Genomic DNA, 24,457 nt, shown 5'->3' with positions numbered 1-24,457 from the left:
AAGCCAAATGTTCCTTCTATGACAGATCTGGTGGAGACATATGACAAAATGTAAGCCATGTGCTGCTCTGAGAACCCATTGTTGCAGGCAAGCAATGTCTCATACAATGATTACACTTTTTTTTTTTTTAATGACCATGATTTCCATGATGTGCTAATTGATTTCCATGTACCTTAATATATACAGAGCATGGTTTCTGAATACAAATTATACATATTAAATGACCAATTCTATTACATACTATTAAGTAGAGTAATTTCATTATATACTTAACCAATACCCATATCTGCTCCCCTTCTGTCTCGGATAATTGTTGCCATCCTCCCGGAAATGTGATAACACATACACTGTATTTCAGAATCCACTGTCCTTATGGCAATGAGCAATGTTGTACAAGTCTGTGACATCCCTGCCACCACATGTATCGTGTGTCTGGGATGATCCAGACACACAGAAATATAGCAATGCCAACAATTTATTCAGCAGCGGTATAATTGTCTGGATGCTTATTAAAGACTCAAGGCCCATCTGTACAATTTGCAGGGATTCCAGGATGAAACTATTGTGTCATGTATCTCAAAAGGGCTTAGGCTTGGCCTGTACATTCCCTCTCTCTGACTGCATCTGGGCCTTGACTGTTGGCGCGGCTTTCCTTCCACTATAAATTGCAGCAAACGCACCTGTATGGCACATGAACACAACAGAAGAATGAAATTAGGGGCTTGATTAATTAAGACACGTAAATGCTGATACGTACCGTATTTTGCGTGAAATCGCACTACGCATGCCCAGAAACAAACCACATGCCAGAGAACTCAGCAACGTCCAATTATTTTTTGAGCACCAAGGACCCATACTACAGCCCCCAATTTCAAGGGGAATGGTACAATGCACAGTCAATGTACAATAAGGTCGTGCAAAGCACAAGCACACGCAGCAGCATCCGGTTAAAGCTTTGGCCATCTCAAAGGCACGTGTTTTTCTGTCGTATCAATTGCACCAGAAGCATGTCTGGTGTAAGTGCCGATTACTAATGATGTTGGTCACGTATGTAAAAATGCATTTTATGTGCAGTTGACATTAATAACATCCTAATAAATGTATTTTAAGGGGGAAGGAATGGGGGATTTTTTTTTTTCTTTTTTAATGTTTTTTCATTAATGATAATATTATTAACAGGTGATTTTAATTAATAGTTTTTATATTCTGTGTACTCTTTTGGGGCTTGATATTTAGCATATGTATTGGATGTATCCTTCAGTGTATTCTCTGTTAGAGCAGAGTGGACCTTCAACAGATATAGCTTTATATCCTCTCTTTGTTGAATACGGACATGCGTATGCCTGATTTATGTGCAGTTTTTAACAGTTTACATTCATTTTGCGGGACTAGTTTATTTATAAGGTGCCAAAAAATCTGCAGCACCACACAATCAACAAAAAAAGTAGCATTTACCACACATGCGTATTTTAAGTGAAACTTCTTTGATTGTTTTGGCCTTTTTACATATTCATTTCCAAAAGGCAAAGGAGTTTCACTTAAAATGCATGTTCTTGTCAAACACTAAGGGCTAGATTTACTAAGCTGCGGGTTTGAAAAAGTGGGGATGCCAATCAGATTATAGCTGTCTCATTGTAGAAAGTACTAAATAAATGAAAGCTAGAATCTGATTGGTTGCTATAGGCAACATCCCCACTTTTTCAAACCCGCAGCTTAGTAAATCTAGCCCTAAATGTTTCTTGTACATATAATACAAACACATCATTTTATTTTCATAAACATTCATTACCCTCTACTTGAGGAAAAGTTAGTTAAACACCACCCTATACACTTTTCTTGAGTCCTTCATATGTTCCATTTCTCATTAGTAGGGCCCTCCCTACCTTTTCTTTCAAATTGGTAATTCTAAATGCTTGCCATTTGGTTGCAGTATTCTCCCTACAAGTGAGTTTGGTCCTGCTTTTGCACCACACTAGAACAGAATGTTTGGGGCAAATGAAAATACATGCAGACCCTAATTCTCTCATAAAAACAAACATTCTAAAAATTGCAGTTTATGTGAACTAGAATATCCTTTTTATCATGTATGCTGAACAGCCACAGATAATAACACATAGGTTAGGTGAGGGAGGATGTCACAGCAGTCCATATTAGGGCAACTCTTACCTGTTAAGGAGTCCCAGCAGTGAAATGTCAAATCGTAGGAGGAGTCTAACAGTCTGGATGTGAGGAGGGCAGAAGGTGACAAATGCCTGTGAGAAAGAGTGTAGGGAAGAGGGGAGGCTTTCTGTCAGAGTGTGTGCAGAGTGCAGGGACACCTGTTGTGGTGAGTGGGTGTGGGAAGGGGGCTACATTTAGTGGGGGAAGGGTTGGAGATTGCCCAGTGCTCACTCTGACTGTTGAACGTGTGTGGTGCCTCTCACTTCTGTTAATGCTCCATGCACAACTCAACATGATTAATATATCCTCCAAATAGTAGCTTTAGTGATGGGGTAACCCCAATTATGGAATATTTTGCTGTTGGGTCACAGGGCTAAGAAAATTCCATCAGAGCATGTGGGGGGAGTATATGACATCATTTCTGTTACACATTTTCATCTCCATGAAGCCTTTTCACTAGGTGTTGGCAAAGAAGTTTCACTTTAATATAAACAGAACAATATACAAAAAAGGTGAAAAGAGTTCAAACATGGCATTCAGGACAGATATCAGGGGGGAGGGGGGGCAGTCGTGTGACAGGCAGGTCAGTGAGGAATAAATTCCAATAATCAATGCGAGAGATGACAAGTACATGACAATGATCCTGGTAACAGCAATGGATAGGAAATATCAAATCTTGACAATGATGCAAAGGTCAGGGCATTGCGCAAGAGACTTAATGTGGGGAGTGATACTGAGGGCAGAGTCAATGATGACCAACAGGCAGTGCACATGGAGAACAGGCAACACCATCTACATTAAGGGAAACAGGAAGAGGGTATAGATAAGGGTAAGCACAGGTTTGGATGTGTTGAGCTTGAGATGTCCAGATATCAAAGTGGAGATATCAGAGATGCAATGAGGGACCAGAGCATGAGAACTTAAATCCTAAAGGGAAGGGGAAGACACAAATAGGGTGGCACTAATTAAAGGAGTGGAGGTGATAGCCGAGACAAAGGAGTTAAGAGAAGGGCAGATTGACTTGAATAAAGAAATAAGTTTTATGTGCATGCTTGAAGCCTTGGAGAGTAGAGGCTAACCTGATAGGGCATGGGAGTTCATTCCATAGGTGGGGAGTAGCCCAAGAGAAAGTCCTGAAACTGGTTTGTAGATGAGGGTGAGGAGTCTAAATTTAATTCTCTATGCCACTGAAAGCCAATGTGGCAATTGGCAGAGAGGGACAGCAGAGGTAGTGATGAGAGAGAAAAATAAGCTGGGCAACAGCACTGAGGATAGACTTATAAGGTGCAAGGTGGGAGTTGGGTAGGCTAGAACAAAAGAGGTTACAATAATCAAGGCAAAGATTACAAAGGAGTGAATACGAGTCTTGGTGGCTTCCATAGTGTGAAAGGGTGGGATCTTGGATATTATCTGGAGGGGGAGGCCGCAGAGTTTGGAAAGGGACAGAATGTAAGTTTGAAGGAGAGGGAGAAGTCGAGGATGACCCATAAGCAGCTGACCTGAGGGACTTCTCAACAGAAAGATAGAGGGTGGGAGGAAGGAAACCATGGCAGGGGATAAGACAAATCTTTCAGTCTTGGAAATATATTGAGTTTAAGAAAGTGCAGGAGCATTAAAGGTGAGATGGCTGAGAGACAGCAGGAAACAAGAGACATAAGATTATAATGTTTGGCATAAATATTTGCTTCTTAGTGGACATTCTGATCAAATTGTGGATAAAGATTGGCATATTGATTTGGACAATTCTATAATTCAGGGGGAATTTCAGAAATTTACTGAAATCCTGATTACTTGCCAAAATTTTTTTAATAATTAACACCCACTTAAGAATCAGGCCAATAGCAGTGCAGAGAGCGTAAAGAAGTCAGTAGCCAATAGTAAACAAACGTTACATGTCTATAACCTTTGGCACTCAGGGCCTCATGTAGAGATGGACGCATTTGCGACCAAAGCATACACATGAGTACCACAAACATGGAGCATCTATATGCAACGTTTGTCGTTTTTGATATGGTATCTTCCACTAGTCTTCACTCTACATAGGCATATTTATACAGCTAAAACACCTTTATGTAATAGTTAAGCTAAACATTGGTAGTGAAGGTTTCATATTAATTTGTGAACCAAGTTCCCATGTGCCAGGCACACAGTAAAAAATTAATTGTGTGTAGTTTACCAAAGTCTTTCCACAGACTCCCTGATGCTTTTATTCTGTTTCTTAACAAATCGATGTTCTATAAAATGTACAGAATACATTCTGTATTCTATTCATAAATCAGTGATTTAAAAGAAAAGCAAGCACAAAATATATTTTAAATAAGATGTATAAACCAGAATACAATTGGAAACACACATGCATATCATTTGATGTCAGAAAAATATTAGTCCATCTAGTTTCCTCATTTCAGTACCTATTCTTTTTTTTATTTAGTGTGTTTTTTATGTGGTGATGGGGTTGGCTTTAGTTGTAAGTAGAGATGAGTTAAATCACAGCAACATTTTGTGCAAATCCTTTGCAGGAGATCCTGTTTGTGGACTTAGTGAGACACTGATTAGACTAGGGGGTAAATGTATCAAGCTGCGAGTTTCTGGTGGGTTTGAAAAGTGGAGGTGTTGCCTATAGCAACCAATCAAAATTTGGCTATAATTTTGTAGAATATATTAAATAAATGATAACTAGAATCTGATTGGTTGCTATAGGCAACATCTATACTTTTCAAACCCGCTTGGAATCCTGCAGCTTGATACATTTACCCCTGAGTCTTAGGATAATGTTTGTCCGAATTTGGGTGATTCTTGGGGTAGGTGCAGATTTAGGACTTGAGGTAATTGTATGGGTTAACAAAGTGCTTATTTCATTGAGGTTGTATTCTTTAGTACAATATTTTTTTCAGTTAACCCTGGATATTATAATTAGCTTAGGCTCTCCTTTTCTAACTTGGGGTATATTTTTGTTCCTAGAAAACCAGGGCTGAGACAAAATGGTATATTTACTAAACTGCGAGTTTGGAAAAGTGGAGATATTGTCGATAGCAACCAATCAGATTCTAGTTAGGATTTATTTTGTACCTGATCTGATAGGTCATTGGTATAGGCTACATCTCCACTTTTTCATTCCTGCAGTTTAGTAAATATATCCCATATTTTTTTTAGGGCCTCCATTACTAGGAAATCAATTGTTAGGTCCAAAGCTGGCGTCACCATTAAGCAGCTTTAAGCAGCTGTCTAGGGTTCCAAGCTCTGTGGGAGCAGGCACCCATACTAGCAATGTCTCTGAATGAGACATTGTTAATTGGGCAGTGCGATTGCTGCGATCTCCAGTCCAACATTTTCCCTGTACTGAACTGTAAAGAGAGGCAGTGCTCCAGCACCACCTCCCAGCATTTCCCTGACTCCAGGCTTCTGAAAGCGTTGTGATGTCACAACACTGTCGGCAGATAGGAGTCGAGAGGCTCCAAGAAGAAGAAGATGAGAAAAGAAAAGAATAGATAATTGCATTCATATGGAGAAAATGGGGGCAGAGGTGGACTAAAGAAAACATGGAGAGGGCGCTGGAGAAAATGGGGGACCAGCAGAGAAAGTGGGGGCACCAGATAAAACGGAGACAGAGAAAAGGGGCCACCAGAGAAAATGGAGACAGAGACAGAGGGGGCAGCAGAAAATATGGAGACGGAGAGACAGAGAGGGGGGCAGCAGATAATATGGAGAGAGAGAGAGGGAGTGCAGCAGAAAATATGGAGACAGAGAGAGAGGGCAACAACAAAAAAAAATGGAGACAGAGAGAGGGGGCAGCAGAAAATATGGAGATAGAGGGGGGACAGAAGAAAATATGGAGACAGAGGAATTAGCAGAAAATATGGAGAGAGAGGGGTGCAGCAGAAAATATGGAGAGAGAGAGAGAGAGAGAGAGGGGACAGCAGAAAATATGGAGAGAGAGAGAGGGGACAGCAGAAAATATGGAGAGAGAGGGCACAGCAAAAAATGTTAGGGGGCTTGAGAAAATGTGAGGAGGGGGAGGTTACCATCAGAAATCCCCACAAGTAATATGCTATTAATTTAAAGGAACTGAAGGTTAGAGCAACCATTTATTTTATTAGTATTTGCATAGTATTTGGCTCACCCCTGTTGCTATCTAGTATAAATAATTTAAATCTGCAGAATACTTCAACATATAAGCAAAGGTAATCTCAATGTGATACATACAGCATTAAGCTGTTTATTTAATTTTTTAGGGCAAGAGTGAGAAGAAAGCTGTCTGGCAGGGGGACATGTGGGAAAAAAGCTGGCTAGAGCACCTAGGGCAGTGGTGCAACTGAAAGAAAAGCTAGTGGGCAGGGGGCATGTGAGAAAATCTGTGGAATGGAGGAGGCATGTGTGACAAGAGCTGATGGGTATGGGTGGCATGTGTGAGAAAAGTTGGTGGGCAGCGGGGGACATGTCAGTGTGTAGTACTGTTATGCTGACAGTCTGTTGACAAACTTACAGAACTAGTTGGCAGAGATCTTCACCTTTAGCAGCCGCCTTTTCCATAGAGCTTTATGCACTCACCAGTACTCAGATGCCCCCAGGACTTAACTCCAGACATAGTGCACGTTTGTAATGCAGAACCGTAGCGGCAGGCCAGGAGACAGTTTAGAAGGCAGCGGATGGTCAGATGTAAGCCGAGGTCAAAAGGTCACTAGCAAGTAGAATGGTCAGATAACACGCCAAAGGTCAGGGTCAAAGGCAACACAGCAGGGTCCAAGGTATAGGCTAAAGGGTCAGGGTCACAGGCAAGCAGGCAAGGTCCAAGGTACAGGCAGGGGTCATACACAGTAGTCAATCCAGAAGGTTTTCACAAAACACAGCACAGGAGCAGGCTAGCTGACAGGGAATTGAATGCTATAATCGGCAGAGAGGCTAAGCCCTCCCTGCCTTAAGTACTGGTACTGGCCAATCAGGGCTTGCCCTCAAAACACCCCCAGGTAGCCTAATTGATCCCCTGGCTGCTAACTGGCTGTTCTATATTGCCGGGACACGATAGTAATTAGCTTCGGCGTCCTGGCCTTTGCCCTGGCAACGGTCGCCCCAATACCGGAAGTGGCATCCCGGCCATCATGGAGATGCCAGAGGTTGCCGGAAGTGAGTCGCGGCGGTGCTGGCGGCCGCCGCGTCTCCTAACAGTTACAGGTGATTGATTTTTTTTTTGTTTGGCTCTAAAATCTAACATTTGGAGCCCACCCTTTCTTTTGCTCCTGTGCAGCAGTGAAGCCTGGACAGCATTCTGCATCAGACATCAGTACATCTGGACATCAGTGCATCTGGACTGCAGCCTTACCAACCAGCCAGGAGGAGGTTAGAGTTACTATTTTTATTTTACAAATGTCAAGTGTGTGAAGGGCTAGGAAGCCTACTCCTTTGTTCTATGCTGAAAACTAAACTACAGGAACAATTGTACTCCAGCCAGTGACAACCATTAGAGACACAGAGGGCTCATTTAGAGTTATGAGCAAGTCCAGGCAAAGATAACAAATTTGCACCTGCACAAATCATGTTGTGATAAAAGGGACGCAAATTTCATTTTTTTTTCTGCATACAGGGCTATAAGCTGCCAGGGCATGCTGGCACTTAGGGAACCACAACTGCCAGCATGCCCTGGCACATGTCAATAAAACACACACACAAGTGTAAATCTAATTTTATTTGAAAAAAAAACACCCCAACACACCTCTCATTTACCCTCTTTATTGCTCACCTAGACCCAGGCTCTTCATCTGTAATAAATCCAAGGGTCATTGGCTTGGCAAAATAAAATACCTTCAATAGTGACGCAATACACGCTGCTAACAGCTCCTGTTGAAAATGAGCTCTTGGGGCTTGATGTAGAGTTAAACGCAACTCCAACTGATCAGCGAAAAAAGCACTTTTAGCCAAGTATCTGTCTCAGTTTGTATTCAGACTAAGACTGATCTCCCCCTTTAACCTCTCTGCACTTAGAGAGTTGTACCGGTGAAGGTATTGGGCACTTAAGAAGTGTGTGCAATTTGCATAGTATTTTGAATCACATGGATCTAAAGATACGTGCGACTCAGAATTACAGGATGCAATTTACACTTACGATGTATGTGTAAATTGCGTCCAACTTTACATCAGGATATATATCAAGAAGTTGTTTTGTCCACATGCAACAATATTCTTGTGTTACAATCACAAAATACTGATTTGACTTTACTAGGAACAATTTATTTATTTATTTTTTACTTTTCTCTCTACCTGACTGAATTTTAGATCATTTTTCTTGAAACTGATAAGACTTTCTTTTTATCGTTTTCATTTATAAGCATTATATAAGGAAAAAAGCAAAAATATAAAAAACACTTTTCCTTGATTCTTCTCTTAGCAATCTACAGGAATTATAGGATTAGGAATAACTATAGGAATAACAAATATGGGCCTACAGGAACTACCTATTTTTTTCTGTGTGTTTGTGTTTGTAAACTTTTTGTCCTACTTTTTTATTTTATCTATGGGGAAAATCATTTTATTAAACAATAGCATGTTATAAAACAGGTTTGAATGGAAATAAAATAAAAAAACAATTGTTAAAAAAAGATTTAAAATACTGGAAATAATAAAAATAGGTATTAGTTAAGTATTCAAGATTATAAAAAAAATAAAATATTTTAGCGTTTTTCATTCATTTTCCTCTGTTTTTGCCATCCTGAGAAGGGGTACATGCTTCTTGTCGAGACTTTCCCACACTTTGCATTTCACCAACTAGTGGTTACCGCAGAGATAGTAGTGCTATCATCGGTGGTACTCTATTGATGTATAGAACCTGAGATAACACTCTTTTCAGCAGCCAATGGCTGTGCGCCCTATGTTGTATATACCTGTTGGAGAGCTGCACTAGGTTTCTCCTTCATCATCAATGTTTCACACAATGGATGTGTCTCTGGTGGTACAAAGCAGAAGAAAAAATGGAAACCAAATTTCTTTGTCTTCCGGAAGCAATCGGGTGTCCAAAATTTACATTTATGACACTCAAAGCTTGTTATCTTTTTGCTGTCCAGACCCGAAATCTATATTTGAGTCAGCTGTGGAACCCATGGGTTCAGTTTTGATTTAATTTTTTATTCCCGTTTCACTACTTTAATGCTGGTTAGAAGGTAAGTATAATATTTGTATTTATATATAACTCTTCGGATACTAGCTCTTTGTATAAATACTATTCAAATATCGCTAATGATTAATTGGTAGATTGAAGTTTGCAATAGTTTTAAATAAACTGGATCATTGGCATGGAAAGGATAAATAGCACTGGTACATTTTTAGATCTCAATTTACAAGTTAAGAACCTCTGCATTGGATCTGTCAATGCATTTACAATAGCTAAAAAACATAGCAATGACAACAATGAAAGCGTTAAAAGAGGACTTATGAGAAATATTTTTTAAATAATTAAGATTTGCTTAAAAATAAAAATAAACATCTCCTTTCTTAGTTCCAATGTGTACAACAGAGATGAAAAAGATGTTGTTTGTGTAACTATTATTATTATTATTATTATTATTATTATTATTATTATTATTTTACATAAGGGATGCAAAACAAACAATGGTTACAATACAGGAATATAACAGAAAATAAAAGCAACCAGGACACAACTCTCAGGAGTTTACAATCTAATAAGTTATAAGAGACTTGATACACTAGGCATAAGCAAAGGACCAAACATTTTTTAAAGATGCAAAGGTTATGAATGTGCCACTGTACAATGCAGTGTTGACAGTTATAAGATTTAGTTTTTCTTTTTTGCCTTCATTGAATTCTCTGCCAAGATGTAAAATCACATCGTGTGTTAAAAGCAATGTTTTACAAAATATATCTAAGTGCTTCTTAATAAAATTTGTTGATATTATGAAACAAAACATGCACCTTGGTTGAATTGTGTGCCACACACCGTACCTTTGCTATGCTATGCTATTATTTACTAGTATTTCTATGTTATAACCAGAGAAGGCACTAGGGGACACTGTGCCTCTTCCACATCACACACATCCCATCCTACCTCCTTTCCAGTCCCTGAGGATTCTGCTTAAGCTAAGGCTGCCAATGAAGTCAAAGCCTAATGCATTTCTCTGTGGTACCACAGGCTGCATCTCTTTCAAATTACAGTGCAGGCGGACCAGACAACATTTTCTGAATTAGCATCTCCGGGACTCCTAAGCTCTCACACACACAGTACACATCTAAGGGTACAACAAGGTAGCTCTCTGCTTTACCTATGGACATTCTCTTCATTGCACTTTGGATTAGGGGACAACTCTGATTTTTCTGCGAGCCAGAGAAGCAGTTGGGAGCTAGAAGCAGGAGTTCCTGCGGAGAACCCATTTTGGACACCTGCATTCTTTTTTTTTTATTTCTTTCCGTGAGTGTTGTCCATTTCTTTTGGATAGCTAATGGATAAGGGAATGCAAGCTTGGTCTTGAAGAACGAGATAAGTTTGTGGAGTTCTGTTTGAAAGCAAGATGAATCCTTCCGCCAATATGGAAATGTAACTGGGATCTTTGATGGATATCGATTTGAAAGAAAGACCACAGGTAGGTCATATATAGCATTTTTATCCCCCCCCCCCCCCCCCCCTCTTAACTGCTGAAGATAAACAGTTCAACTTCTACTAAATTTAAGACAGACATCGTTGTGTTAATCACACACAGATGTCTGTGTGGCACATATTCCGTGGGCATATTGGTACAAGAAAATAATGCAAATTAATATTCAGAGGCACCTTTCTGCGCTCCCTACAGTTTTTTTTATTATTATTTTTTATTTGCAATCATCTGAAGAGCAATTTATTTCTGGTAATCAATCATTCAGACGTGTTAATGATTTCAAGGGGTGAATGGAGGGGAAATCAGCATATGATTACTGCATAAAGTTTGCCTCTATGCCTCACATCTAATACTACTTTCATGCTTCAGCTGTATTCGCCTTGTTCAGGAATCAAAGCATCTGGTTAATTGTGTGAATGAATTGGGTATTTGAGGTTTCTTTCAATTACTAGGCAAGAAAAAAAACACAAACGAAGCATTTTATACACGGCTTTTAAGCCATCAGCTGAATTCCTGATGTTACGGTGTATGTGGTATGCAGTTCAGGTACTTTGATGTCCTGCATATTGTATGTAAAATTCTCGGTATAGTAATGTATTATGCCTCTGGCTTTCAACTGCCTTATATTAAAATGCTTTTCACATTTCCAATGGAAGCAGTCTAGCAAAAGTGCTTATCCAATTAAAAAGAAATGCTTGTGGTATACAAATTATGTTAGAAATACATGTCCAGTTTTTTTGCTGTGAAATATCTGTATATAGGGTGTATACACACTGCACACCCAGAAATCAAATACACATATGTAGAAAAGTGTGTGAGAGTGTTTTTGACACACACACCTATATGTACACTGTATATGCATGTGTGTGTACTTATGTGTGTGTGGGTGTGTGTGTGTGTAAATAGACACATATATATATATATATATATATATATATATATATATATATATATATATATATATATGTGTGTGTGTATGTATGTGTATATATATATATATATATATATATATATATATATATATATATATATATATGTGTGTGTGTTTTTATTCATTTGCTAATATATATCAGAATTTCTGTTACTAAAAAATGTTAAATGGTGAGAAACAATATATATTATTTTGGGTGTTTTTCAGTTTTATAGGCCTGTCTGAAAAATTAGGGGTTAATATTTGACATTTTCAAGATTAACATATCACCATTTTGTTCATCTTTATTGGTTCTATAATCTGTATAACTAGGAGATGTGCATGTAGGTATGTATGCATGTGTCAATTTATAAAACTCCCTCATGCAATGTGCTCTGAAAGTGGCAGAAATAAAGAATATTTGTAATCCATAGAAACAAAAGCTTGTATGGTGGATATTACTTCTAAAATCCTAAAATCTTAATCTAGGAGGACAGAAACATGTATATTTTGAAAAAAATTTTTTTTTTTCATTTTCAACAGTAAAACTTTAGTGAAGTTAAATTAAATGTACTATTTTCTCCAATAATGGCCAAGTTTGTTTAGTGTAATTCTTGTGTGATTTCTAAGCACCATTCTATTAAACCATTTATTTCAAAATATGATTGGGTTCACAAACTTTTTCTGGACATGTGTAAAATGATGGGATATTGAGTTTAATTGCAATTTTATTTGAAGGAAATTTTTGAGAATGTTTTTTTTTCTAAGGTTATCATCGCCATTATGATTCCTGCAAAAGAAGTGTAATACAGGCCTCTCATATCCGAGGGAGACTGAACCTTTTGTCGTTATCTTTTAGCCAGGCCAAGATTTGCACAATGCCAATGGAAATCCTGTAAAAAGGAAATTACAAATTAATTGAAACCCAGAACATCCCTTAGTAGAAAGCATTGATGATGTTCTTATTGTAATTGTTGATTAGGTTTTTGTTGGCCTAAACTAGATTTTGCCATTTATCACAAAGCATGTGATGAAGAGAGCAGTGCAATGCTAAGCTGTTCTCGCCTTCAGGTCTGATAATGAGGAGTTCCTTAATAGCTGCAGGGCATTTTCATCCGGAAGATGAAAACATCAGGTAAAAGAAAGCTCCACAGCTTTGTAGTACACGTTGTAGCTGACAAGGTTTGGAAGCATACATTTTTTAAGAGGAATATTCTTGCTAATAAAATTTTGTAGTACAATATTTGCATGCAACAGGGAATACCTTTAGGAGGCTTGTTGCCTTTGCTCCTGCAATTGGGAACTTAGGGCCTGATTTTGAATTAGGAGAAAAGCAAAGAAAATAAGCAACTTTGCACAAACTGTACAAATTGACTTATCTTTTTGCACGCAAGGAAAATACTGGCTGTTTTTTCATGTAGCAAACAAATACTTGATGGCTTTATTTTTACACTGAAATTAAAGTTGATCTATGACATGCCGTATCCCAACTATAAATCTGTCCCCACATTTTAAATTTACCTCCTCCTCTAATGCAACATAGTTTTGCCAAGGCGCAAATTTGCTCCTTTTCTTTGCTTTGCTCCTTATTCAAAGTCAGGCCCTCAGAGTTTAAAATGAGCTTTTGGTGTATTTAGCATTGCCATTGTTTCCAGGTGTCCCTGTTTTTGTGGGATAATCTCAGGTTTTAAATATTTACATGTTTCTATGTTTCATTAGTGACCAACTGCTCAATAAAAATTATCTTTTTCTGCATGACAGATGCAATTCAACATGACATGATAGGCATTCTTGTGGTCCAAGACCCATTGAGATAGTATTGCAAGTAACTTGCAAGGATGTGAAGGTTCAGCAGCAAAGTGTCCTGATGGGTACAACCAAGTAATTTGCATGAGAGTGACCTTGGGGTATATTTACTAAACTGCGGGTTTGAAAAAGTGGAGATGTTGCCTATAGCAACCAATCAGATTCTAGCTATCATTTGCTTAGTACATTCTACAAATTGATAGCTAGAATCTGATTGGTTGCTATAGCCAACACCACCACTTTTTCAAAACCGCAGTTTAGTAAATATATCCCCTTATTTCAGAAGGTGACGTTTCTCCCAAGCAGCTTCTCTCACCTGAGTGAATTTTCACCTCATGTTCAGGCCCAGAGGAAACTTATCATAATTGCAGGAGAAGGTAGAGCTCCTGTTATGGCAATGATTATTTGCAATGAGTCACTAAGGTGTGAGGTGTGAGTTTTATGTCTGCATAACCTGACACACTTTCGTACTGTGATTTAAGAGCATAACAGTAATTCCAATGGAATCTGTTACATCTAAGAGGAGTGAAAACTGAATTGTTGAAGTTTGAATTCTAGTAAACAACACATTTTGATTAAAAGGGCATCAAATTAAACTTAAACAATAACCAAATGAGCAAGAATAAACAATAACCAAATGAGCGAGAATTTGCCGACTACTTACTGCAGATTCCAAAGCACCAGTTTTCGTGTGGCTCTTAATAATTATATTGTCCCTTAATGTTATCGCAGAACTTGAACATTACTTGTATTGAGAATATTCCCTAGCAGACCTGGTCACCTAATACATTTATAAGCATGTGTCATCAGTAGTTAGTACATAAATGTTGTGTGAAGTGTTTTTTTAGTTAACTGTAAACCTGTTTTAAATATCCTCTAGTTCTGTCAGAATTCTCTGATAGCCACTGGTGGGCGAGCTGTATCTTTAGCAGCTGTGGCGAGAGCTATCTGTTCAGGTAATGAAAAAAGGAAAGTCTGGAATGTACATGCCTTTACATTACAAAGTAAGAGCAGGAGTGACCTTGAAAGTGATAGCAAAAAGTGCATATGTTATATGGATTCCAACTGCTTACTTGTATGACAAACACATGTTACAGGCAATAATAACCTAAATCATTGTTTTGCACACAGAGGTAAGTAGGGAATATTTTAATAAGGATTTTTAGTAACATATTATTATTGCTATTATTATTATTATTATTATTATTATTATTATTATTATTATTATTATTATTTTTCATTGGTACTCTCCTATTTAATCCAGGAGTAGAGTAGTATATCATAACTATTAACTCCTACTTTATCAACGACTATCCATATTTTGTTTCCAAATATGCCCCTCTTCCATTTTGCCCTATCAAATCCATTTACTTATAGAGAATTGTCACCCAAGTGATTTAGCCATTATGCTTGCATTGCAGATTGCTGCCCCAGCACTATTCAGATTATGGGGCCTATCTATCAGCCTCCAAAGAGTTTTAAATCGACCACATTAATTAGTGATCAGACTATTTATGATTATAGGACCACAGCAGAGATACCTGCTGAGGTTCCAGTCTCATCATTCGCAAATCCAGTCCCCATAGGTGTCTATGAGGACAGCGATTATGCACTGTTTATCAAGCTCAGAGCTTGATCCTCACAGCTAACACCAGCTGTTGTAGACTATGAGGACAGCATTGCAGGAGAGAGATCTTCGAATCCCTCCCTGGCAGGCTTTGTGCTTTCCCCATTGCAAATTCTGACTGGCCATAGGTATATGTAAGTAAAGTGAGCGCAATTGCGATTGGGGCAGGCTCCTATTGAAGCTCCTGTCTTAGCTGTTAATAAATAGGCATGTTATATCACTTCTTATCATTGCGATAAGAAATGATAACTAGCATGAGAAAAATAAGAAGGGTCATAAACAGACCTCTATGCTGGAAGATAGCTCCAGATAAACTAAGGTACCAGATCCCAGTAGGCCACTTATCCTTGCCTACGCATTTTTTTTTTTCAGACAGTGTTAGATTGTGGAAATTTACTTTGACTTCTTGATTCTGCCTTTCTTTTTTTTTAAATCCAGTATTTTTATTGAAATTTTTTAAGATATAAACATACCAAACAACAAAAAGAAAAGAAAAACAATCGCATACATATTAGAATTAAATGACGGAATTTACAAGATTACAATAAAGCATAATAATAATAAATGTGCTATATTCATTCAGGATCATACATCGTAAATGCTTATACATAAGTATATTACACATGCAGGGTTTATTACATGGACTCAGATACTTATTATAAGAACTGCGGGAGCCATACATTTAAGTAAATAGAGCATCTGTACTAGATGACACAGGATAGAATGGAGACTCTAACCATCTGTACCATATATTCTCAAATTTCTTCAGAGCCTGTCTGCTAGTATAAACAAATCTCTCGTGCCTTATGGTAGTATTAACCAGTGCCTTCCAATTTTTAACCGTGGGACTCGTCGGGGCCAACCACAGCCTCGCTATACAGACCTTAGCCAACATCAATAACTGTGAAATGTACATTTTTGTCAGTTTATTAACTTTCCCCTTCAATCGGAGCCCAAAGAGACAAGTGGCCGGTGAACTAAGAGACACTTCAATTCCAGTAACCTGAATACATCTCCTGATCCTTCGCCAGAAGATTCGTATACATGAACACTCCCATAGAAGGTGCCAAAAGTTAGCATTGATCGAATTGCATTTCGGACAGTTAGGGGAAACATCCGGGCGAAATTTTGCCAATCTAATAGGGGTAAAGTAGGCCCTGTGTAAGATAAACACCTGTATTTGTTGAAATTTTAATGATGACGTATAACCTTTAGTACCGTCTGTAACCATTCCCCACTCCTTGTCTGATAAAGGGCCAATATCTATTTCCCACTGATTCCTCAAACCATCCAAATCATCTGCAGTGGATTCATACAGAAGACATGAATACATTCGAGAGATCAGACCTCTATAACCCAAGGCCTGTAATTGTTTCCTCAGTGGATCCACCCCAAACACCAATGTCTTCCCTTTAAATTGTGTGTTTAGGGTGTGTCGTAATTGAAGGTAAGAATAAAACATTGTTCTGGGTACAGAGAATTCCCCAACCAACTGTTCAAAGGATTTAAGTACATTTGTGTCATAAAGTTGACCTACCGACACCACACCCAACCGAGACCACTCCCTGGCCCTCTTCACTGTATTCAACTTCTCAAATTTCTTTGCCCCCCAGATAGGAGTACATGGATCAATGTCAGTTTGTTTCATTATTTTATTACAGATTGTCCAAATCTTAACTGCCTGAATCAGGAGCGGAGGAGCCCGCATACCAAGCCGCCCCGCCAGCAGTGACTGTAAGGGAGTGTGATTAGAATTAAATTGGTGTACCAACACCCAATGTAGCTCATGGTAACCGGGGTCCAAAACCCATGCCCTAAGGTGGACCAACTGAGAGGCAAAATAATATAGTTTCAAGTTAGGAAGTGCAAATCCACCAGAAGATCTGGATCTATACAGCGAGCTGAGCTTGACCTTAGCCCTTCCCCCTCCCCAAACCAATGAAATCAAATAGCTATCAATGCATCGGAAAATGGAGGGTGGAATATATACAGGTGACTGCTGGAGTATATACAAAAACTTTGGCTGCACCATCATCTTAATTAAATTTATCCTACCGGAGACAGAAAGTGGGAGCTTCTTCCATACATGAGTTTTTTCTTTAATGTATTTGATATGGGGCCGCAAATTAAGTTCTACATATTCAGCGGGGGTATTAGAGATCCATATTCCCAAGTATTTGAATTTCGATGCCCATTTTAACTGCAGGCCTTCTAGCATTGTCACGGGACACTCCCATCCCAGAGGGAACACGCTAGATTTATCCCAATTAATTTTTAGGCAGGAAAAAAACCCAAATCCATTAACCACCCGCAGCAAATGTTTTAGGGAAGTGTCGTGATCTGAAAGGAACAGCAGCATATCATCTGCATATAATGCCACCTTATCCTCTCTGTGCTCCGATCTAAGTCCCACAATTTCTCTATCATGCCGGATCTTACAGGCCAGCGGCTCTATTGCTAATGCAAACAGGGCCGGAGACAATGGACATCCCTGTCTAGTACCCCGCTCTAATTGAAATTGTTGAGAAAGATGCCCATTGACACAGACCCGCGCCACTGGATGTGAATACAAAAGTTTAACCCATTTTATAAATTCCGGGCCCACTCCAAATCGGGACAGTACCTCCCACAGGTATGGCCACTCCACCGAGTCAAACGCCTTGGCTGCGTCCAAGGACACCACAATTTCGCTCTCAGAAGAGGGTGACCGCACCTGCAGGAGAGTATACAGCCTTCTAAGATTGATAGACGTGGACTTGCCCGGCATAAATCCCGTCTGATCCGGATGAATTAATTCCAGCACCACTCTACTTAACCTCAAAGCCAGCAATTTTGCCAGAATCTTAACATCATTTGACAAAAGTGAAATCGGGCGGTAGGACTCAGGGTACAACAAATCTTTCCCTGACTTAGGCAGCACCACCACTATTGCCTCTGCCATTGAAGGGGAAAGAGTGCCAGTCTCACCCAGCTCGCTGAATGTATCCAACAACCTAGACACAAAAAAGGGCCGGTGTTTTTTATATAATTCAATTGGGATTCCATCTACTCCAGGGGCTTTACCATTAGGGAATGACATAATAGCTATATCAATCTCTTCAAGAGTAAAGGGTGAGTCCAAAAACTCCCTACTATCTTTGGAGAGGACAGGAAGGGAGATACCATTCAAATACCGCTGTAACGTATCCATGTCATATCTGACCTGTGACTTATATGTATTAGTATAATATTTATGAAATACCTCAACAATAACTGGTACTGCCGCATCCGCCCTCTCCGCCCTTGTCAGATAAGCCAGGAAGCTACCATTTCTATCGCCCTCTGCATATCGTACATGCTTAGAAAACAGAAATTTACGTTTGGATTTCTCAAATACATACTCTACCCACTCTCTCTGGGCCAACTGCCATGTTCCCCTTGCAACCTCAGTTTTGTCCGCAATGTATTGCGCTTCTATGGATTTACACTTTTTCTCTAATATCTGTTCTTTTTGTCTGGACGACTTTTTAATTTCAGCTATGCCAGCAATTAATGTCGCCCTTAGGAAAGCCTTAAAAGCGTCCCAAACTATAGGTGGCCTTGCTGTTACCAGATTATCTACAAAGAAGCCTTCCCACTGTGTCACCAATGTCGCTCCTGTACCCATCAAGGAGAGCCAGAAGGGATTTAATTTCCAAAAGGACTGGCCTCTATCAATTGCAAAATCAATAGATAGGCAGAGGGGCGAGTGGTCAGAAATTCCCCTAGCCCTATATTCCACGCTCTTTACCAGCGGTACCAGAGAGTGTGACAGCAGAGCCAGATCAATTCTTGAAAATGCATTATGTGATGTAAAAAAGCAGGAGAATTGGACATCTTCTGAGTGCCTCAAACGCCATACATCTACTAACCCCATTTCCTCAACCAGAGCAGAAAAAGCCGACTTAGAGTTGCCAACTACAGCATTTTTCTCTCGCCATCTGTCCACCTCTCCATTTATCACATTATTAAAATCCCCTATACAAATGGCTGAAACCTCTGGGAACAATGCCATGAATTCTCCACATTTCCTTAATACCTCACCATTATACGATGGGGGTATATATACAGCTAACAGAATCACCGGAACCCAATTAATGACAGCCTTCATCAGTACAAACCTTCCCCCTGCATCCACTTGAATTTTTTCCAAGGAGAAACAGAGACGTTTATGTACCAATATAGAGACCCCTCGAGAATTAGTCGTGTACGTAGAGTGGTATGCCCTACCTACCCATGCTTTTTTAAGGGCGAGTATTCTATCACCGTGTAAGTGAGTCTCCAATAGACAAACAATATCAGGATAATTTTTTCTAATTTGTCTTAGTCCAAGAGAACGTTTCACAGCATTATTTAGGCCCCGCACATTCCAGGAGAGAATTTTCAGCTTCTTATCAGATGTACCAGAATACATATAATAGTAGTCCCTCTTATCCCACTACCCCGCATCCCACACCCCTGCAGAGCATACATTGATATACTTATAAGCACATATAATCCTTGTCTATATATTTGCGATAACATTAAAACTACCCACAACTTAAATAACTTTAATACTAAACCCACACCCCCACCCTGTATATTCCACCCAACTTAAGTATACCTTAAACCCTAACTAAAGTTACCTTAAGATATTCAGCAGGCCAGCACACTACCAAAAGAGGTCACCCGCCAACCCACAAAATACCAGAAGATAGAGGAAGGAAAAGGAAGGAAGGAAAAGGGGCGAATTGAGACAAGAGAGGAAAAGAACGGCCTTAAAGCCATGGGCTCTCCAGCCCATTTCCTTTTTTTTTTTTTTTTTTTTACAGTGGACCTTTCAACATTAGTTTAAAAATCACAGACCCCACCTGAGCGAAATACATTTTTTTTTTTGTACCACAGAAGAGAAATTACATTATATATAGCAAATACCATGCATAATATCAATGACAAATCAGCAATGTCCAAAGGACTATGAGGAGAGACATAGAAAAGTACTCATCCAGCATCAGCGTCCAGCAGCAGCTAGGCTGTAAATGAATCTGTACCAAACAGTTGAATTAACCACTTTTCCAGGAAGGATTTTGGGGAGACACCTTCTGCCTTCTCGGGCAATCCAACCAATCGAATGTTGCTGCGACGCAAACGCCCCTCCATATCCGTAAGCTTTTGTTTAAACAGGGAGGCTTGTGACTCCAGACTCTCCAACCGGCCCGCAACTGGTGCAGAAGTGTCCTCCAATGTAGACACACGGGTCTCCACTTCACCCACTCTCTCCCTGATTTTTTGCACGTCTTGGCGGAGAAGAGAGAGGTCCACCTGCACCTCTCCTATTTTATCTGTAACATGCTTTTTAAATGCCCCAATGGCCTGCAGGACCTGCTGTAATGTAACTTCAGGGTCCGCCAGTGGAGCCGACAAAGGGGGGTAACGGGATGTGATGCATCTCATGAACCAGAGGCCGCAGTGGAGGAGCGAGCAAAGTCCAATTTTCCCCGCTGCGGTGGACTGGTTATGTTTACCCATAATTTCACAGGAAAGATGGGATGATATTTATCCTATAAGCTTGTATGCAACCCTGTAGCCTGTATAGCTTTAAGTACATATAGGTGTACAGCTCAGATTGTATTGCTAGCAGTGCAGTGCAGCCTGTTATCTTCACAGAGAAAGGTATATCTCCTCCAACAACACTGATAATGATAATCAAATAAGTCCAGAGCCCAATTCAGTTACTCCTCACTTGTACAAGGATATAAATGTACCTGTATCAGATGGATATCACAGGCTGTGTTCACCTGTACACAGGCCAGTATGTGGTATTACAGAGGCGCTATGTCCCAGCAGTCATCAACTGCCACAAACTGCCTGCAGTATTCCTCCACCCAGAGACTCAGCACTTTCTCTCCCAGTCCTGGGTAAAATGGCGTCGGAGCAGATTGGCGGTAAAATGGAGACTATACCCCACAGGAGACCATCGGGGAGAACAACAGCCACTAAAGGATCACCTCCGCACCAGCCAGACAGGAACCGAGAGCACCAGCTATTCACCTCTCCGCCAACACAGCCTCCCTCGGCTCTCACCTCCGCACCAGTCAGGCCCCGCCGATCACACGGAACTCCTCTCTCTCTCTGGAGGACAAGAGCACTATCAAAACAGGTACACTATGTACAACAACTATTCGGATGCACAGTTTTGGGTCCAAAAGTTTCTTTATTCCACTATAACGGAGATCAACAGGATATCTGGGATGGAGAGCTTGCAACTGTGCTTGCTACTCCATGCTCGTCCAGGCCACGCCCCCACCGATTTTGATTCTGCCTTTTACTTTAGATGCTGCTTCACTTAAAATAAAAAATGGTGGTGTTTCTTTTATAAAATTTTAATATACAATGGTTAGCGGCCATAGCCCTGTTTGGAATATAGTCACTTTTTCCTTGAGTGCTTCTTGTCAAGCATGTGTAGATCAGCAGTGTTCCAGCTGGGAGCTATGGTATCCTGATGAGTATAATAACAACACCAGCCCCTGCACTATACAGGCTCACGTTGTAGGTTGTGACAAACCTGGATCAAAAGCTCCAGCACCTACACCCCTTTTAAACTGATTACATTAATTCAGTTGTTTCACTAAGAAATGGAGTGGAGAAAAAGATAAATTAGATGATGGTATTTTAGCTGGTCCATTGTGCAATATGTTGTAGCACATGCCCTTGTGTTTCAAACTCCCATTGTCCTATAGATTGTAAGCTTGCAAGCAGGGTTCTCTTACCTCTCTGTCTGTATGTATTACCCAGTTGTGTCTTATTAATGTTTGTTCTCAATTGTAAAGCGCTACGAAATTTGCTGGCGCTATATAATTAAATGTTGATGATGATGATGAAGGCTGAGCGTAACGTCCATAATGATTGGTTATTTATATTTATTCATTATTGCTGTAGGGACTGGTTACATATATGTTTGCGCAGTTAACAAAAGCATAGCAGGTGTTACCAATTTTGGAGCACAAAACAAATCATCTTCCTCACAACCACTCAATCTGACATCAAAGAGGTGTAAGGTGTAAAAATGTTGAATTAACAATTTGCTGAGGCCACAGGCTGATCATGAGAAATATATGTTTTGCGAGATCCTTTTTGCTGACCGAAAAACAGATTTATATGTAACGTTATTTCTGGATAATTTCAAACATTCTGTTTTCATAATCATATAGCCATTAGGTGGCACTATTGCATTGCTGCCTATAAAATATTTTGAAAAGCTGGCATTCGTTGCAAATATGAAGAGGCATTATATTGCTTGTGCAAAGGAACTTGTATAAACACTTGTTACTAAACATATATATATATATATATGAAAAAATTAATATACTTTCTTTTTCATAGAATTAGGCCTGTGTGATCTTTTTTGCTCCAGTGCCATCTACTGCTGATATATATCTATATGCTCGGTATATTTGCAAAAATGAATTAAGTTCAGGAAACTACAGTACTTTAAACTCTAAAACGAAATGCTCCACAGATTTGATTCTTTCCCTTTAACAAGGTATTTTAAATTTATCTTGTATAAATAAGGCACTTACCATATACCTGATTAAAGTTGACTCAGGTCTTTGTAAAGCAAACTGAAAAGAAAAAAATTAAACTCCACCTTGAAAACAAATAAACTGTTCAGTTTCGTATTCAGATTTCTCCTTGGAAATGGACTAGAAATCAAATGGAACAAGGGACATGTTAATGTTTGTTTATTCTAACTGCCTCCTGAATTATTTACAAATTATCTAGTACTGCTGCTTTGAAGCTGGTAACGATGGCCATGTTGGCTAAATTAATGATCAACCGTAAATGCGAAAGTCAGAACAGAACGTAAATAACGGATTAAAACTAGGATGCTTTTATTCTTATGTGTAAGGACTCTAAAGCCCAAAGCAATCAGAGGTAATACCATGCATATGTTAGCTGTATCCTGTGGTGTAAGACAAGGGCTTGGCTGATATAGAAAGAGGATCTTGCTATGAAATAAAGGAAGGGGCATAATATAAAAGCTAACACATTCTGCACATTTACATATGCTATAAACTAGTGTATTGTGGAAGCAAATTGTCTAAATATGGCAAAAAATTCTGTCATAGTCCAGATCAGTGATACCATTGCCCTAAACCAGTGTTGGCTAACCTGTGACACTCCAGGTGTTGTGAAACTACAACTCCCAGCATGCTTTGCCAATATATAGCAGCTTATTGCTGGAAGAGTATGCTGAGACTTGTAGTTTCACAACACCTGGAGTGTCACAGGTTAGCCAACACTGCCCTAAACGCTGTCACCATCAGCATCATATCATCAGTTCCCTACCTCACCTGGACCTTGTTGCAAGGTTTGGACCATCCAAGGATTCTCTGTTAGACCTTAACCTGGCTTAACTTGGACCCTATATTTGATGCACAGGATTTTGTTAAAAAATAGTACATTGTCCAGTGATATCCCCCCAAAAAATCCAAAACAAATCTATATTCCAGGTTATTCTGTATTCATATTATTATATCTGTGCACATGATAATCTCTATCGTGAGACCTTGCAACTAAGGTTACTGGTAGACTCTGCATACCTTAGGCCGACTGAAGTAACTTTTTAAAAATTTTTATTTTGTTCAGATACAAGTGATAAATACAAACAGTGTGAAGTAAATCTTTTAAGCCGGAAATTTGTCATGAAAACATTTGTTTGTAACATTGAAGTCAAATTAAAATTATTGTATTGGGCTTATACAATATCTGCATTACTTGTAGCTATTTTTAATTGTTTAAATATTTATTTGTAACAAGTACATGAACAGAAGCAGAACTAAAAGAGCATTATAAAGTACACAAATAGAGCTGATTCGCACAATTGGAATGCTCCAAACATAGGCAGATGCCACCACGATTTAGACACCACCTCTGTGCCACGTATTTCATTACTGTCCTTGCGGACATCACACAAGGTATGGTATAAAGATTAATAGATTCCTTGCTTGCATTATTTAACCCTCATTTAATCTTTTTCTATTTGGAATGGAACATATGTACTCCGCTCATGCGGATGAGTCCATAGATAGATGGCTTATATTATGTGTTTATGTGTGTACATTGATAGGGGGTTTATGTTAAGTGTTTATGTGTGTACATAGGCTGACAGATATAGATAGATAGATAGATAGATAGATAGATAGATGGACCAGATCACTCCGTAGTAACCTTGCCTACTCCATAGTGTAACCATTGAAGTGCCGCACAGTTAGAGATGGGAGATGTGATCAGCATGCTGAGTGACAGTTGTTTGATTATGTCGTTCTTCACAAGGTCTCATGCTAGTGAAATAAGTCAATG

The 24,457-nt window shown here is 39.3% G+C and overlaps 1 protein-coding gene across 2 annotated transcripts in view; it reads left to right on the top strand.

Moving 5' to 3' along the window:
* Positions 1-10,300: 10,300 nt before the first annotated feature.
* The window catches only part of TAFA3 (TAFA chemokine like family member 3), a 321,120-nt gene continuing 306,963 nt past the window's right edge, over positions 10,301-24,457 (top strand). Inside the window, exon 1 of one of the 2 annotated variants that reach the window (XR_012688152.1) lies at positions 10,301-10,742. The gene's annotated coding sequence lies outside the window, so the exon portion shown is untranslated. The remainder of the gene's footprint in view (positions 10,743-24,457) is intronic. The other variant, XM_075196265.1, reaches the window with a different exon arrangement.

Source organism: Mixophyes fleayi, chromosome 2 (assembly GCF_038048845.1).
Source record: "Mixophyes fleayi isolate aMixFle1 chromosome 2, aMixFle1.hap1, whole genome shotgun sequence".
NCBI lineage: Eukaryota > Metazoa > Chordata > Amphibia > Anura > Limnodynastidae > Mixophyes > Mixophyes fleayi.
Note: the sequence above shows the minus strand (reverse complement) of the source record. Positions and strands in the feature narration are given on the sequence as shown.